General features: G+C 45.5%; 1 protein-coding gene across 3 annotated transcripts in view; it reads right to left on the reverse strand.

Annotated features, from left to right (window-relative positions):
- Positions 1 to 5,599: 5,599 nt before the first annotated feature.
- LOC147100903 (uncharacterized) overlaps positions 5,600 to 17,898 on the reverse strand; it is a 64,543-nt gene continuing 52,244 nt past the window's right edge. For all 3 annotated transcript variants that reach the window (XM_085967492.1, XM_085967494.1, XM_085967495.1), the window contains exon 10: positions 5,600 to 10,580. The gene's annotated coding sequence lies outside the window, so the exon portion shown is untranslated. The remainder of the gene's footprint in view (positions 10,581 to 17,898) is intronic.

Raw genomic sequence — 17,898 nt, forward strand, 5'->3', positions numbered from 1 at the left:
CTCCAGAGACTTGAGCATATAATCTATGCTGACACTCCAGTGCAGTACTGAGGGAGTGCTGCACTGTCAGAGGTGCCACCTTTCGGATGAGAAGTTAAACCAAGGCCCCAGTTGCAATCTCAAGTGGACGTAAAAGATCCCACGGCACTACTTTGAAGAAGAACAGGGGAGTTCTCCCCGGTGTCCTGGCCCAATATTTATCCCTGAACCAACATTACTAAAACAGATTATCTGGTGATTATCTTATTGCTGTTTGTGGGAGCTTGCTGTGCGCAAATTGGCTGCTGCGTTTTCTACATCACAACAGTGACTACACTTCAAAAAAAATTCTTTGTTGGTTGTAAAGCGCTTTGGGACGTCCTGGGGTCAAGAAAGGTGCGAGAGAAATACAAGCTTCCATTTTTTGTGTGACATCTTCTCAAGGTAACTCAGGATGCTATTACCCACATCCCGTAAACACATTTTTAAAAAGTTCTCCTTTTATCTTGTTAAAATTAGCTTTTTTTTCCCCCCACTTGAGTACCTTTAACGTTGACTGTTCCTTTTCCTTTACAATTTTCATATCAAAGAATAGTAATTTTGTCCGAGGTACCGGAGCGTGTTGACACCTGTTGAACGACGTATGAGGAGAGATTGGGTCGATTGGGCTTGTACTCGATGGAGTTTAGAAGAATGAGAGGGGATCTCATTGAAACATAAAATTCTGACAGGACTGGACAGACTAGATGCAGGAAGGATGTTCCCGATGGTCGGGGAATCCAGAACCAGGGGTCACAGTCTAAGGATAAGGGGTAAGCCATTTAGGACAGAAATGAGGAGGAATTTCTTCACCCAGAGAGTGGTAAACCTGTGGAATTCTCTACCACAGAAGGCAGTAGAGGCCAATTCATTAAATATATTCAAGAAGGAGTTGGATATATTTCTTAAGGCTAAAGGGATCAAGGGGTATGGGGAGAAGGCAGGGACCGGGTACTGAATTTGGATGATCAGCCATGATCGCATTGAATGGCGGAGCAGGCTTGAGGGGCCGAATGGCCTACTCCTGCTCCTATCTTCTATGTTTCTATGAACTGTATCCTGTTATGAATCAGTAGCTTAAAGATGGGAGAGGAGGTAAATAGCACGACTGCTGATAGGGCAATGCCAACTTTCTTGTGGGCAGGATGCTGGTAAATATAGGTAACTGTATATTATTTAAATAAATGTATCTAAGTATTAAACATCAGCCTGAGGTAATATAAAATACAAGTTCCAATAGATATGGGTCAAAATAACACATTGTACAGACAGGAACCAGAGAAGGAAGATTAATTACAGGATGGGGTTATTTACAGAAGTTGTAAAGGGAACTAATGAGCTGAAGGGAGGCAGGTCAGCAAATCCATTTCAACTTGGTGACGTGCTGAAGTACAAAAGCAAGAAATACAGGAAAACAGGAATTAAATTTCCCATCCCTGTTACATAAAGACTTGGCATGTAACCGGTGTCATTAACCATTGACAAAAGAACAAGGAAGAAATGCTTTGAAGGGCTCATGTTTCAGAATGTGTCCCCATCCTATTTTGCAACTAAAAGGCCGCTTCTTACCTGTTTACGTAACAGGCCAAGGTTCTGTTACACGGGGTGCAGTTACCTGAGGGCAGGTAACAACAGCCGGGGGCTTGTTCTCTCACATATTGTGGTGTGCCGGAGAAATGCAAACCTGATTCAGGAGTTGTCTGCATTACTTCACTTTCATGGTGCCCTCTCTCTGCTGCCCTGATAGCGTTTACAATGGCCTGTCTACTTAAGGCTATGAACTTTAATCTAGGCGCCCACTGACACACACACACACACACCCTTACTGGAAATGCATGATTAAACCCCAGAGGCTGAGGGTGGGTCCCTGGCTGGAGTGAGCAAAGGAAAATATTGTGACCTGTCCTGTCGTCCACCCCAGTAACCACACGGTACCATCGGCATTTGAAGCTACGAGGGCCGATTCTGCGATCAGATACAAAATGTCGCTCTCAGGGAGCACAGACTGGGAAAGTCATAGGTCCGTAATTCTGGAATATCTAATCAGCTCGGGAGGGAATGCATTCAACCAGAATTGGCAATCCTACACTGAGATGACACCAGGAATGAGAGAATTTAGCGATGAGGATAAGCTAGAGGTTTTTTTTCCATTAAAACAGAAAAGGTTAAGAGGAGAACTGATAGAGGTGTTCAAATTTATGCAGGGTTTTGATAAGATAAATAAGGAAAATACTATTTCCACCGGTCGGTGAGTCAGTAACTGGAGGGCATAAATTCAAGATCATCGCTAAAAAATGAAGGGAGAGTTTAGGATTTTTTTTTAAAATGCTACCAAAGACATAAGATTCCCAGCAAAAATGGTGTTGGAAGCAGAATCCATATCAGATTCTAAAAGGAACTTGGATAAATATGTGGAAAAGAAAAATGTGAAAGGGTTTGGCCCAGTGGTAGCACTTGCAGCTTGAAATCTGAGGGAGTGCTGCACTGTCAGAGGTGCCATCTTTCAGATGCGACATTAAACCGTGACTCTATCAATCTGTTCAGATGGATGTACAAGATCCCCTGGCAGTATCTGAAGAGGAGCAGGGAGTTTCCCTGGTGCCCAGGACAATGTTGATCCCTCAGCCAACACCAACAAAAAAAACAGATCAACTCGTCATTTGCCTCAGTGCTGTTTGTGGGATCTTGCTGTGCGCCAGTTGGCTGCCACGTTTGTTTACATTACAACGGCGACTACACCTCAAAAAGTAATTCATTTGTTGCAAAGCCCTTAAGAATGTCCTGCGGATGTGAAAGTTGTAATGATATCAGCAAATAGAGATGGTATTTGCCTATTCGATTATGATGCCTTAATAGCATGTTTGCAGGTATTGATTGCTTGTGCCTGACCAGCAGAGGTCATGTGACCGAGACAAGCAAGGCAGTGCAGTTTAGTTTCGGTTTCGTTCTACATGGATCTGTAAGATGGTGTCTCCTGTGATGCGGTTAATTTACTGAACAAACTTTAGATTAAAAGACATTCTCTTTCATAAATGTCTCGTCATTGAACCCACAAAGAAATCGATACAAAAGTCGCTGTGTAACAGCAAGACCTTACTCGATGGGGAAAGGCCAGTGGAATGGGACTGGGCGGCTGGGTCTGGCAGACAGCGGGCTAACCTTGGACAACAAGTGTCAGCACGTTAACTGCGAGAGGCGTTACAGCCAAGCTATTCCCCCTTCTCGCCAACATTCATGCAAAGTTTTTCCACTCCCCGCCTCAAATCTAAATCAGGCAAAGCTCCAGGACACCCAGCTAACCTCACATCCCCGCATCATACATCCTTGTCCAGTTATCTCACTTGGCATGACAGTTCCATGGCCGCAGTAACTCGGGAACCATCATGTTCCACACGATTGATTGAGTTGTCTCCAGCTGCACTTATCCATTTAACCCTCAACCCCATTCTTAAGCAGGTACAATAAATTACCCCCCCCCAAAAAAAAAATTTTTAAGAAGGAAATGCAAGTGTTCCTGGTCTTAATCCTAAATAGACAAACAGCCAAAGGCTGTCATTGAATCAGGGTCTTGAAACCTGCTCAAGTTTTGTTCTTGTGGTTTCTGATGACATCGGAAAGCCCTGAGCTTTAATGATGGCCATGTGTCATCCTACATTTAATCTCTGAAAATGATATCTTTATACACAGTACATATTTATCGAAAATGTAGTAATATATCCCCTCTGACCTCAGATGTTCGTTGTTCTTTTGCAGCTGGGAGGCCGTGTGCCAGTTACTGGCGTGCTGAAAGGTGACGCCAGACATTCTTCAGAAATGAAATGAGTTGAACAGAAACACCTTCTATTAATCAGTAACTGATGGTCAGAACGTGGGAAAGACGCCGCTGGTGTGCATGTTATTGGTTAGCCTGTATGTGTCCGGAACTAATCCAGGACAACATACATACAAAGGCGTGAGCTGGAACATGGTTGATAATGAAAAGTAAATCACTTAAGGAAGTGACCTGTGTAAATCACACAGATAAAATCAGGAGTGAGCGGTGAGGTCTACATTATGAGTTTAACACTATGCCAAGGATTCTGTGCTTACTTGAATTTTTGCAAATATATTCTGTGTGTTTTTATTATGTATATATTTAGTCGAGTGTCTGCTTGGTTCAATTGATACTGAAGAGCAATTAGGGATGGACAATAAGTGCTGGCCTTGCCAACGACACCCACATCCCAGGAACGAATAAATAATAAAAACAATACTACTCCTGCCTCTGGCCAGAAACCTGTCAATTCAAGATCCTTACCAGAAGGAAGTGGAACTTAGAGGAAGTGGTGCTTTATTGGAAATGCTACTCTATGTTAACTAAACAGATTAAATTAAATTAACTTAAATTAAATTAGGCATTAAACTATCTGCTTGCTCTGGTGTTCCAGTGGATATTAATGATCCCACGGCACTATTTGAATGTGACCAGGGTTTTCCCCCGGTGTCTTGGCCAGCATTGCTCCCTCAACCGCCAATACCACTAACAGTTTAATTGGTCGCTCACCTCTTCTGTTTCTGGGTTCTCGCAGTGTGCAAAATGGAAAAAAAGGACTTGCATTTATACGGCGCCACACCGCGTGTGGGCTTTCTGCCAGAGTTGGCAGGCGATCAGGTGAACTCCTGAGGAACTTCCTGGAGATTGTCTTTATGGTTTTTAGTGGGCAAGAATTATCGTCCCAAAGGTCTTCTGGCTACAAGTGAGTTGTTGGGGAAGTACAGGAGGGAGAAAGAAAGAGGATATATTGATAAGAGTGAGATGAAGAGGGGTGGGAGGAGGCTCGTGTGGAGCATAAACACTGGCATGGACCATTTGGACCGAATGGCCTGTTTCTGTGCTGTAAATTCGATGTAATTCTAGTCAGCACCATGAGTTAAGATTGAAGTTCTATCCTATGACATCATCACGTTTTCTCTTCATATCATATTAGTTAAGTATTCAAAATAACAGTTCTATTGTATAGATAAATAAACGCACCAGGTCCCGTTCACCCATCTCCTGGTACACCAACGGCTCAATTTTAAAATTCTCATCCTCCTATTCAAATCCCTCCACGGCCTCACCCCTCCCTATCTCTGTAATCTCCTTCAGCTACAACCCCCCCCGGGAATGCTGCGCTCCTCCAACTCTGGCCTCTTGTGCATCCCCCACTCCTTTCGCCCCACTCTTGGCGGCCGTGCCTTACCAGTCTAGCCCGAGCTCTGGAATTCCCTCCCTAAACCTCTCCGCCTCTCTCCTCCTTTAAGACGCTCCTTAAAACCGACCTCTTTGACCAAGCTTCTGGTCACCCGTCCTAATATCTCTTGGCTCGGTGTCAAACTTTGTCTGATCGCACTCCCGCGAAGCACCATGGGACATTTTCCGATGTTAAAAGTGCTCTATAAATGCAGGTTGTTGTTGTAAATATTAATGTAGAATGCAAACTACATTGAGTTTTTCATAGTGACATCTGTTCCCAATTGTGACATCTCCAAATAAAAAACTATTTCTGTAGCAATACAGTTATCGCATATAAATTCTTCAGATATTTCATTCAACACGATGTTTCAAAAAAGATTTTATTTAAAAATTAATTCTGATACACAGTTACAAACAGTGGTTTCTTATGCACAGTGCATGCTCTTACAAAGTGCTTGACGATCGGTTAGGCAAAGCCTTTCAACGACTTCAGTTAAATGGACTTCACAGATGCCTAGTTGAATTTTACACTCAAATCCAGGCCCTGGTGTAACCCTCGGATCAACACCTAAAGCTACAGCAGATCTTTGTTTAAGATTAAACTGCACTGATAGACTCTAACCATCGCTTTTTAAAAAACAACACGTCTCCTAACAAGGTAGTGAAGCATGTGTTGAGCCGAGATCGGAAATTCTCCTTGAGGAGGTCAATTTTACAGGCGAGGCTCCAGGTGCAGAGCCTCGCTGAAGGAAACGCGAATCCCAGACTAAGCCCGACAGCGTTACAGTCCGATTGTGTTTGTGGCCTTATCACGGACCCATGCTCCTGTATAGCCAGGGTCCATACCAGGAGCAGAGCCTTATAAAATTTACCCTTCTGTGTCCCAATAGTTGGTGATGCAGCGGGTCAGTGGACTGTTTCACAGGGTAACCCACCATGTTTGTGTTAAATAAGGTTTCCATTTGGTCTCAGCAGAGGGTTAAAGGTCATGCAAACCACCCCCAAAAAACATGGTGGTTTTGATTTGACTTTCCTGACCATCTGTTCCCATCACCCACCCTCCCCGGCTGAGAGAGTGGCTCAGACACTGGTTCCAAATCCACTCTGAAAATTATCCCTGGAAGATGCTCAAAATTATCCCAAGGTGGCTGATCGCCACCTGCACATTGACACAAAACAGTTTCAGGTACAGACTGACACAAAAGTGACAGTAAAGGGTAGAGGCCAGGATCACACTCGTTAGTACATTAACCTGTTTCAAAATGGGTTAACGAAAGTAACACAAAGAGCAACTTGGTACAAGTGCACCTGAACAGTGCGATTGTGAATTCTACCCTTTACCGTCACTTTCTTTGCATCAGTGATTTCACACCGCAATCATTAAAATAATAATCAGTTTTTACTGCCTTTAATACAACTGTTCAACCTTCAAAATCTTTGGTACTTTATATAGATTTTTTATTTATTTAGCAACGTAAAGGTTAATACAGTGCTTATGTAACAGAAGAGGCCAAACAAATCTGTGCAGTCAAAAGGAAACATCTGCCTTGGTTCTTCTCGTATAAACACTCGGGCAGCTCACAAAGAATCACATCTATTTCTAGTTAATAAACCGTGAACAGCTGCAGATATCAGAAAGATCAGATTCTTGATCAAAATCTCCACTAATTATAATTTCAAATATAGTCGGATAATACAGGAGTATAAAGTGCTACTTAAAGACTTTGTTCGGCCATCAAGAATTTCTGACCTGAAAAAAAGGCAAATGAAGTACTTTTTCGAAGTGCAGTCACTGTTGTAATGTAGGAAACGCAGCAGCCAATTTGCGCACAGCAAGCTCCCACAAACAGCAATGTGATAATGACCAGATCATCTGGTTTTTAGTGATGTTGATTGAGGGATGAATATTGGCCCCAGGACACCGGGGATAACTCCCCTGCTCTTCTTCGAAATAGTGCCATGGGACCTTTTACGTCCACCCGAGAGAGCAGACGGGGCCTTGGTTTAAAGTCTCATCCAAAGCACGGCTCCTCCGACAGTGCAGCACTCCCTCAGCACTGCACTGGAGTGTCAGCCTAGATTTTTGTGCTCAAGTCTCTGGAGTGGGACTTGAACCCGCAGCCTTGTGACTCAAGCGAGAGTGCTGCCCACTACCCACTCTGCTGAAAGTCCACTTTTGCCTCCTATTTGGCCTTGGCTTTAAAACTATCATTGTTTTTATTAAAGGGCATCCAGTTTTTATGGGTCTCGGGGACAGCACTTCAGCTGATTCTGTAAATATAAACAGGCGCCAAGCAGCCAACTATATTTTCAGGTTTGCAAGCAGATTATTTCTGTGCACACGGTAGAGGGGAGCTCTCGACTTTCAAAGTGGCCACGAGCATCACTGATTTCTACTGCACTGCCTGTGCTACAACAGGGAACCAGGCCTAAAGTCACACAAGAAAGACACAGGAGAGCTGAAATTCCTGGGGGGGTGGTTGGGGGGGGGGGGGGCGGTGGGAAAGAGGACAGCACTGGGGTGCCAGACATTCGGAGCAAAACTCAGATCCAGCAGGTTTCCCACTGTCAGCAGTGGACTAAATTCCAGTCGGGGGAGGGGAACAGGCGAGTCTTCCCCTGCCCCCACCTCCCCCCGCCCCACCCGCCCCTCACTGCCAGCTCTGGGGCGTTCCTATGCTATCCCAGGCCAGCATCCCCACGCTAGACCTAGGAGAAGACACAAATGCCGAGAGCAGATATTGGTTCCATTGTGGGCTTAGCAAAGTCACCAAAAATGGTAAACGGCGAATGTGATTGAGCCCGGGGGGGGATTGATTATCTTTTGAATGGAGGCACTTTGTTTCCCTGTGAGGAAAATCTGCGGCCCTTTAAGGGCCTCTGGCTCCACCCCCCCACCATTGGAGTGCCATGTTGTCAGGGCTTTATCAGGACGGCACATGTGCAGTGTCTCTTCAGGCGTAGGCTGCCTGGCCCGATCCCTAGGACTTGGGATGGGACCAACATCCGACGCAGCAGGCGGCCGAGAGTCCTGGCCCATCGCACTGCCCTGGAATTTAGGGGCCACCGCATTTAAAGTTGGGTTTGTGAATTTTGCAGGCATTGTCTGCGACCCGGCTTTTACAGTATGGAAGCGGTGAGCAGAACGGAGCGGCCGCCCGTCAAACACTTGTTCGCAGAGTGGCTCCAGTCATTTCAGGCCCCGACCCAAAGTCCTCGGGATCGACCCTGCTGTCGACGTGCAAAGACGGAGCCATCTAATAAGAAATAGTGCGTCGCGTGCTGTCACGCAGTCACAGTGAGGGCCCTCTGTCATCCAGAGACAGGCGCGGCCAATGCCAGGCTCCGATGAAAAGGCTTCACTTTACAAAGCTCACTCTGAGGCGGGGCCGAGAGCAGGTTCACTTGCGCTCAGCCATCCGTTCCTCGCCGCCAGCCGTGGGTTGTGACGCTGAGCTCCGCTGCAGCAGTGTCTGGGATAAAACCCACAACCAGGATAAAACCTGAAACGAGTTGCAGCCAAAGGAAAATTGCAAGAATAAACGTTTTATGCAAGAGAGAAGTTGGCAGAGTGAACGGCGAGCCATGTGACTAAGACGCTCAAACAGACCTATCGGAACCCCAGAAAGGTTGAGTATTTTTTTTTTTGTTGGTCTTCAATTAATCAAAACCAAGGGGTAAAGATAATACTAAAAAAAGAAAGACTTACATTTATATAGCGCCTTTCACAACCTCAGGATGTCCCAAAGCGCTTTTGAAGTGTAGTCACTGTTGTAACATAGGAATACTTATCAAAAACACACATATCCTGTCACTTCTATGGCAAATTGCACAACACGATTCATATATAAAATAGATAAGTAAAATACCCGGGAAGTCAATCTTTCTTTACTTTTTTTGTATGAGAAACATTATGTGCAGTGAGCTTGTTTTGCCGAACATACAAAATTGACGGGCAGGAAAAGAGGAGCTGGTCCATCATGGGAATGTAACATAGTGGTGATGTTACTGGACTAATAATCCAGAGTACATGAGTACAAATCCCACCACAGCAGCTGGGGAATTTAACTTCAGTTAATTAAATAAATCTGGAATAAAAAAAGCTGGTGTCAGTAATGGTGACCAGGAAACTACTGGATTGTCGTAAAAACCCATCTGGTTCACTAATGTCCTTTAGGGAAGGAAATCTGCCGTCATTACCCGGTCTGGCCTAGATGTGTCTCCAGACCCACAGCAATGTGGATGACTCTGAAATGGCCGAGCAAGACACTCAGTTGTCAAGAAGGCGGCTCACCACCACCTTCTCAGAGGCAACTAGGGATGGGCAATAAATGCCAGCCTTGCCGGCGACGCCCATGAGTGAATTAAAAAAGAAATCAAGCCTGTCCTGCACCACGATGGCCAGAGCATCAGGAGCCTACACTTCTCCTCACCCTCCCGCGGCCCGATTACACTTTCGTGCACGTCCTGCTAAAGTTACGGATTCAGGCAGTCAGCAATGACACCAAGTGAAACTACTTGCATTCAAATGTCTTTCGTTTAAATTCATTAGGTAAGCCTGTACTTTGCGATATTATCGTTTAAATATTACTTTGTCCGATATTTTAACAGCATTTGTTAACCTATTGAACGCTGGCGGTTATTTCATACGAATGTGTTAAGTGTTCGAATGACGATATTTTATAGCGTCAGATTCCAGGCTATTATGGCCCGTTAGCTGGTGGGCAACAGCCACCCCACATTAAAAGAATTCTCGCACAGGCATCTTCCACCCTTTAAGTCATCCTCGGTTCCAAGGGACTGCCCAAGAAGATGATGATTATGGCCCCTATTCCATGGGCTGCAACTTTAGCATCGTGAAGCAGCAATTAATAAGAAAAAATAATGAATTCCAGTCTATTGATTAACTCAATAATCTGCAAATTAAGTCATGACCAGTTCTAACTGGAATGCACGGATTAATCTCCGACACCACATGTGATCAGAGTAATTTGGCAGCCCTGGTATGACCATTCAAAGATGTGCAATACAATCAGTATCAAAGCTCTGACTATATCCATAAATAAGGTAGCAAAATGTACATATTCAGTAGTAACTCAGTTATCTCAAGGAACTATATTTTTGCATATTTAAAATTTTCAGTTTCAAAGACTATTGCATTTCTACAAACATTGCGATATAAAAATAGATGTACTGGTTAATGCATGGTAGACATTGCATAAGACTGACTGTTTTTCATGGCCGTTCGTTTACTCCCACTCTTGGAAGGAAAGATTCGATAATTTCTCTCAAAGTATGGAAGGGGGGTGAAGGCAGCTGGATAGATCGTGACTTTGGAGTCATGAACCTGTGAGAAACAAAAGATATTTTTCAGTGTTTAGCCCTTTTAACAGATTCTCAGACTTTCCTCTTATTTTAGGCTTGATATCCTCATCACATTCTCCTCTTCACCTGAAGGACCATACAGCTCACCAGAGTCCAAAAGAGCCTGATCCAGCAAACTCACCTGCTCACGGAATCTGCTCACCACATAAGAAACATAAGAATCAGGAGCAGGAGTAGGCCACATGGCCCCTCGAGCCTGCTCCGCCACACGGCCCCTCGAGCCTGCTCCGCCACACGGCCCCTCGAGCCTGCTCCGCCACACAGCCCCTCGAGCCTGCTCCGCCACACAGCCCCTCGAGCCTGCTCCGCCACACGGCCCCTCGAGCCTGCTCCGCCACACGGCCCCTCGAGCCTGCTCCGCCACACGGCCCCTCCAGCCTGCTCCGCCACACGGCCCCTCCAGCCTGCTCCGCCACACGGCCCCTCGAGCCTGCTCCGCCACACGGCCCCTCCAGCCTGCTCCGCCACACGGCCCCTCCAGCCTGCTCCGCCACACGGCCCCTCGAGCCTGCTCCGCCACACAGCCCCTCGAGCCTGCTCTGCCACACAGCCCCTCGAGCCTGCTCCGCCATTCAATAAGATCATGGCTGATGAATTCCACTTTCCCGCCCGATCTCCATATCCCTTGATACCCCTAGAGTCCAAAAATCTATCGATCTCAGCCTTGAACATTACTCAACGACTGAGCCTCCACAGCCCTCTGGGGTCGAGAATTCCAAAGATTCACCGCCCTCTGAGTGAAGAAATTCCTCCTCATCTCAGTCCTAAATGGCCGACCCCTTATCCTGAGACTATGCCCCTTAGTTCTAGACTCCCCAGCCAGGGGAAACAACCTCTCAGCATCTACCCTGTTAAGCCCTCTCAGAATCTTATATGTTTCAATGAGATCACCTCTCGTTCTTCTAAACTCCAGCGAATATAGGATTCTCTATATCTACTCAACATCTCCTCATAGGACTTCCCTCATATTCCAGGAATCAATTATTGGAATCTTTCGATGAAAGTGGCTGACCCTGACAAGCTAAGGCTGTACCATGACAGCGTGACATTCAACTTGTTACTGCGTTTGTGCAGAGAGGAATGTACGGTGCTGTGACGGGTGACGGTCTCTGTCACCACAAAGAGTTATCATAGTTTTAACACATAATAAGAAATGTTTGGAAGCTGCACTGCAAATATTCAGAGTCTCCCACTGCACAGACGACTGCCTCGCCCAATGTGGCGGTACCATTGCAGCGGGGGATTCAAACCAGGCTATTCCAGGAACCCAACCCGCCTGCAAAATACCCAGCGCACCGGCCAGCAGCACCTTTTTAAAGCAGTAAATCTACATTAACCAATCAGTCCAGGGGGCGGAGAGTCATAGAGTTATACAGCACAGAAAGAGGCCCTTCGGCCCATCGTGTCCGCGCCGGCCATCAAGCCCTGTCTATTCTAATCCCATTTTCCAGCACTTGGTCCGTAGCCTTGTATGCTATGGCGTTTCAAGTGCTCATCTAAATGCTTCTTGAATGTTGTGAGGGTTCCTGCCTCGACCACCCTTTCAGGCAGTGAGTTCCTCTCATTCTTCTAAACTCCAGCGAATATAGGATTCTCTATATCTACTCAACATCTCCTCATAGATGAGTGATCTCAGTTTAATTTTCGGCTCCGGCCATGTGAATGCAAATGACACGACGACTCGCAATGGAAAAGGTTATAGAACAGCCTGTTAGCAGCAGTAACGAATTGCACAGGGAACTATTCAAAACCAGTGAAACTCCAGTCAATATTACTGTACATATAATTAAATTTGTTGTTTTCAAGGACAGCCCGTCAATTTACAAAAAGACAATATATAAATATTAGAAGATCATTTCACTGATCTCGTGCTCCCAGTCAATGAGTGCAGGTCAGTGATAGGACTATAACACTGCTGCACCGATACTCTGACCCGTGCTTCCTTTGGGCGTAGCTCGCTGCTGGGAACGTGGAACCAGTGAATTTTCCCTTGTATCTGTATCTGCCATTTGTGAATATTGAAGAAATTAAAGCAAGAAGTAAAATCGTTTTTAATGAACAATCGCCTTGAAATGATACTGAGCGCTATTCGTTTAGGAGCACTGAATGCATTTGTATGGAGTTCCCATAGAGCCCGTGACCTGGCTACTTAATTCCGCCGTGTTAACTGTTCAGATGCTAGTGTTGCACAAGGTAATTTCTAGACTAATATGTCCACAAAGACTGTAAATCCTTGTCCTGTTGTGAATTCTTACAACAATTATTTACTGAAATGTAAAATGATTTTTCCATAAACTACAAAAAAAAGTTTGCTAAAGGTTTCAGTCGATTTGGAATACCGATTGGTGTTTGCAATTATCGGACTGCGACTGCGCAAAATCTATTTGGAAATCTGGTTTCCACTGGAAAGACCCTTGCTCACGAGGTTCCGCCATTAATGACACGTCACTTAATGTGACCCAGAGCCCTGCAGTAAAAGAACGGCCGTGTGTCACAGTCAGAAGTAGATTGGGCTGATACTCTCTGGAGTTTAGAAGAATGAGAGGTGATCTCATTGAAACATCTAAGATTCTGAGGGGGATTGACAGGGTAGATACTGAGAGGCTGTTTCCCCCTGGCTGGAGAGTCTAGAACTAGGGGTCACAGTCTCAGGATAAGCGGTCGGCCATTTGGGACTGAGCGGAGGAGGAATTTCTTCACTCAGAGGGTGGTGAATCTTTGGAATTCTCTGCCCCAAAGTGTTGTGATGCTGTGATAAATCCAGAAAGTGGAACAAGGACTCAAAGAGGCGATATCGTAGAATTAACACGAGTACTTTATTAACAACTGGGAACACGTTTACAGACAGCCTGCATCAGCATCCTGGCATTCCACCTTGTGCTGACCTATACAGGAAGCAAACCTCTGACCTTAACAGGAAGCAAACCTCTGACCTTAGTAGCAGCATTGGCTACAGCACCACCTGGTGGATAACCTTAATCATAACATCCCAGATTACTATATCCCTCCCCCCTTAAGATTTCAGTATGAATTTCTTAACAAACAACCATTCCTGAGGGTCACATAAGGAGTCTCCATTCATCATGCTCCATACTTGACGAATCTAACAGTTCAGTATCAATCTCTCTGGTGGCTTGCGAGTCCTTTGTGAACGTCTAACAGTAAAGTCCCTGCTTGTTTGTGGTGAAGCCACCAGCTGCTCCTGAGCAGTGCTCAGAGTATCTGACTCTGCAACAATGGTTTCCTCTTGACGGATAGGTTCCTGTGGAATTATCTCTGTCCCTGGTGGTGGCACCACAGATGCACTTGGATAACTGGGGGCAACCCTGTCTTCAGTCATTGCATCTGGAACCTTCATTTCAATTTCCCCTTGTCTGGGAAGTATCTGATCTACATGTCTGCGTACTACCCTACCATCTCCCAACATGACCTTGTATGATACTGGACCTGTCATTGAGTCTATGAAGCCAGGAATCCACTTTGGTCCATAACTGAAATTTCTGGTAAGGACCGCATCTCCTTCTCCAAAACGTCGGCGCTTTGTTCTTTTGTTATGGTTCTCTTTTTGTTTGTTTTGTCTGTTTTCCATTTTCCTTTTTAGGTCTGGGTGGACAAGGTCAAGAGTGGAGCGTAGTCTACGACCTAATAACATCTCAGCAGGAGAGAGTCCTGTGGTGGATTGAGGTGTTATTCTGTAGCTGAACAGAACCCGTGACACTTTGGCTGCTAAACTCCCTTCTGCACTTTTTTTCATCATCTCCTTAAATGTTTGTACGGCTCTCTCCGCAAGTCCATTCGAGGACGGATGATATGGAGCCGAGGTCACCTGCACTATGCCATTTTTTCTCAAGAACTCTTTTGTCTCTGTACTCACAAAACAAGTGGCATTGTCACTCACCACGATCTCCGGTAGCCCTTGATTACTGAAGCTCCGACGCAGGCAGTCTATAGTAGTAGTGGCGGAAGCAGAATTTACAGGATAAACATCCATCCATTTGGAATGTGCACCAATGATTATGAGGAACATCTTCTCCATGAATGGACCCGCATAATCTAAGTGCAATCTTCTCCATGGTTTATCCGGCCACTCCCAGGGGTGGAGAGGAGCCGCTGCTGGTGCCTTCCGGTGTTCCTGACAAGTGCTGCATGTCTTGACTAGATTTTCTATCTCCTCATCTAGCTTTGGCCACCACAAGTAACTCCTAGCCAAGGCTTTCATACGCGAGACCCCAGGATGACACTGATGTAGTTGCTCTAGGATAGACTGTCGTGCTGGCTGTGGAATAATCACTCGTGCTCCCCACAACACGCAACCAACCTGCACACTCAGCTCTGTTTTCCTGACACTGTAGGGTGTGAAGTCAGCCCCTTCTGGATGCTGTGGCCATCCCCTCACCACATATTCTCGAACTCTAGACAGTACTGGATCTTTACCTGTCCATGTTCTTACTTGCTCTGCAGTCACAAGTGCTGTGTCAGTGTCCTCCAACATCAAAACTCTGTCCTCTGGAGCTGCACGGATAGGTTTGCCTGGCAGTGGAAGACGGCTCAAGGCATCTGCGTTCCCATGGTACTTGCCCGCCTTGTAGACAATGACATACTCATATGCCCTCAACGTCACTGCCCACCTCTGGAGCCGGGGTGACACCATCTGTGGAACTGCTTTCATTTCGTTGAAAAGAGAGTGAAGAGGTTTATGATCGGTGCATATGGTGAACTTCCTGCCATATATGTACTTGTGGAACCTCTGTAACCCAAACATTACTGCTAACTCCTCTTTGTCTAACTGGGAATAGTTTTTTTCCGCTGGTGTTAGAGTTCGGGACATAAACCCTATTGGTCTTTCAGTTCCATCTTCCATGCAGTGTGAAAGAACTGCCCCCACCTCGTAAGGTGAAGCGTCACAAGAGAGAATGATGTCTTTCTCTGCATTGTAGTGAACCAGCACATCCGACGACAGCATCAGTTTCTTGGACTGTTCAAATGAAACCCCCTGCTCCTCTCCCCACTGCCACTGTGTCTCCTTGCGCAGTAGTTTGTGAAGAGGTGCTAACACAGTTGACAAGTTTGGTAAAAACCTGTTATAATAGTTCAGCAGTCCCAGGTAAGCTTTTAACTCAGCCACATTTGTAGGAGATGGGGCGTCCTGCAGTGCTTGTACCTTCTCCTTGAGTGGATGGAGCTCGGTGGCGTCCACTCTGTGTCCCAGGAACACTGCCTCATTCCCCAGGAAAGTGCACTTACTCCTCTTGAGCCGGAACCCTGCCCTCTCCAATCTCTGTAGTACCTCTCTCAGAGTGCTCAGATGCTGCTGGTCGGTTCTTCCCGTCACCAGAATGTCATCCAGATAGATGGAAACATGTGGAATCCCTTGCAGTACACCTTCGATTGTCCTCTGGAAGATAGCTGGACTAGATGAGACACCAAACGGTAAGCGGTTATATGTAAACAAGCCCTTGTGTGTATTTATGGTGACATACTTCTTTGATTCGTCATCCAGTGTAATCTGCAAGTAGGCATGACTCATATCCAACTTTGTGAATTTCTTTCCTCCAGCCAGGTTTGCAAAGAGATCCTCTGTTTTGGGAATCAGATACTGCTCTAGTTTGGACACCCGATTGACTGTCAATTTATAGTCTCCACAGAGTCTTACCGAATTGTCCGGTTTTAAAACAGGTACAATGGGAGCTGCCCATTCCGAACATTTCACTGGCTCTAGTATGTTCTCTCTCAATAGACGGTCAAGCTCAGCCTCTACCTTTGGCTTCATGGCATAAGGCACAGGTCATTGTTTAAAAAACCTTGGCGGTGCCTCCTTGTCTACATAAATCTTAGCTGGGGGGCCATTAAATGTGCCAAGTTCCTCCTTGAACACATTCTCATGTTCACTCAACACTTCTTGCAAAGTCAACTGTTTGCCCGCATCTATTTGATGTACTGCTCCCCAGTCTAATTTAAGTTCTTTTATCCAGCCCCGACCTAACAGGTTTGGTCCGGTACCCGATACTATAACTACAGGTAGCTGTTCCACTGTGTCCCTGTGTTGCACAGTTACATTAGCTGTACCTAATGTTGCTACTCGTTCACCTGTATATGTTTTAAGATGCAGGGAGCAAGGCTTTAACTCTGGAACTTTTGCACGGTTCCACAATTTTGAGTACTCTGCCTTGTTCATTATGGTCACGCCGCACCCTGTATCCACTTCAAAGTTCACCTTAGAGTCATTTACTGTCAGTTGCAATGTGATAGGAGCCACTTTTGGAATGTTCTCTAACACGCTATACATTATGAACATGTCCTCTTCTTCCTCAGCTTCCCCGCTGATGTGGTGTGCTCCATGTTTTTTCACTTCTCTCCCTTGGTTTTGCTGTCCTCCCCCTTTTGGTTTGGGTTCCTCCACAGGTGATTTTGCCCTGCAAGCTCGTTTTATGTGTCCTTGTTTCCCACACTTGTAGCACTTTTCCTCCAGAAACCGGCATTCACTCGCCAGGTGATCGCCCTTGCATCTATAACATGCCTTCACATGCTCACGTTGTGGTTTCTAACGCATGTTCAACTTGTGCACAACAACCTGACCTGCAACTTGCGTAGCATTAGCCCTGTCTGAACCCTGTATTTCTTTTACATCTCGGTTCACTGTCTCTATGGCTTGAGCAAGTTCCAATGCTTTTTCATAAGTAAACCCAGTCTCGGATAATAATCTACGCTGCATTCGGTTGTCCATAATTCCGCAAACTAGCCTATCTCGCAGCATTTCCTTCAGGTTGTTCCCATAACTGCAATCTTGTGCTAATTTACGCAACACCGCTACATAGTCCATTACGCTCTCGTCCTCTTTCCTGTTCCTTGAATTAAACTTGAACCGCTGTACAATCTCACTAGGCTTAGGGTTGAAATGTTCTTTTAGCAAAGCCACTAATTCAACAAATGATTTGTGTTAGATCCGGGTATCTTAATGTGGTGTCCTTCAATAATCAGACAAAGACTGCAAGGGACGATCAACAGGTGTTTACTGAATGAGGGTTCAAACTGCAACTAACTGTACAGAGCACCACTCAGGGCTTATATACAGGTGTGGTCACTGCCGGTACTACAGGATACAGGAGCTGTAAAAAGTAGTTCTCCCCCTTAAAGGTACATACACTACAATTCCTCCCCTTTTAGATTAACAGTACCATAACACTCATTTAACAATTAAATATCAAACTAATTACAATTAACACTTTTAACATGCAACATTAACTGGAAATAGTCTATTTATAAATTCAGTCTTTGGGGAG

This window comes from Somniosus microcephalus, chromosome 25, assembly GCF_052327205.1.
Source record: "Somniosus microcephalus isolate GS21.2 chromosome 25, FLI_Smic_1.0, whole genome shotgun sequence".
Lineage (NCBI taxonomy): Eukaryota > Metazoa > Chordata > Chondrichthyes > Squaliformes > Somniosidae > Somniosus > Somniosus microcephalus.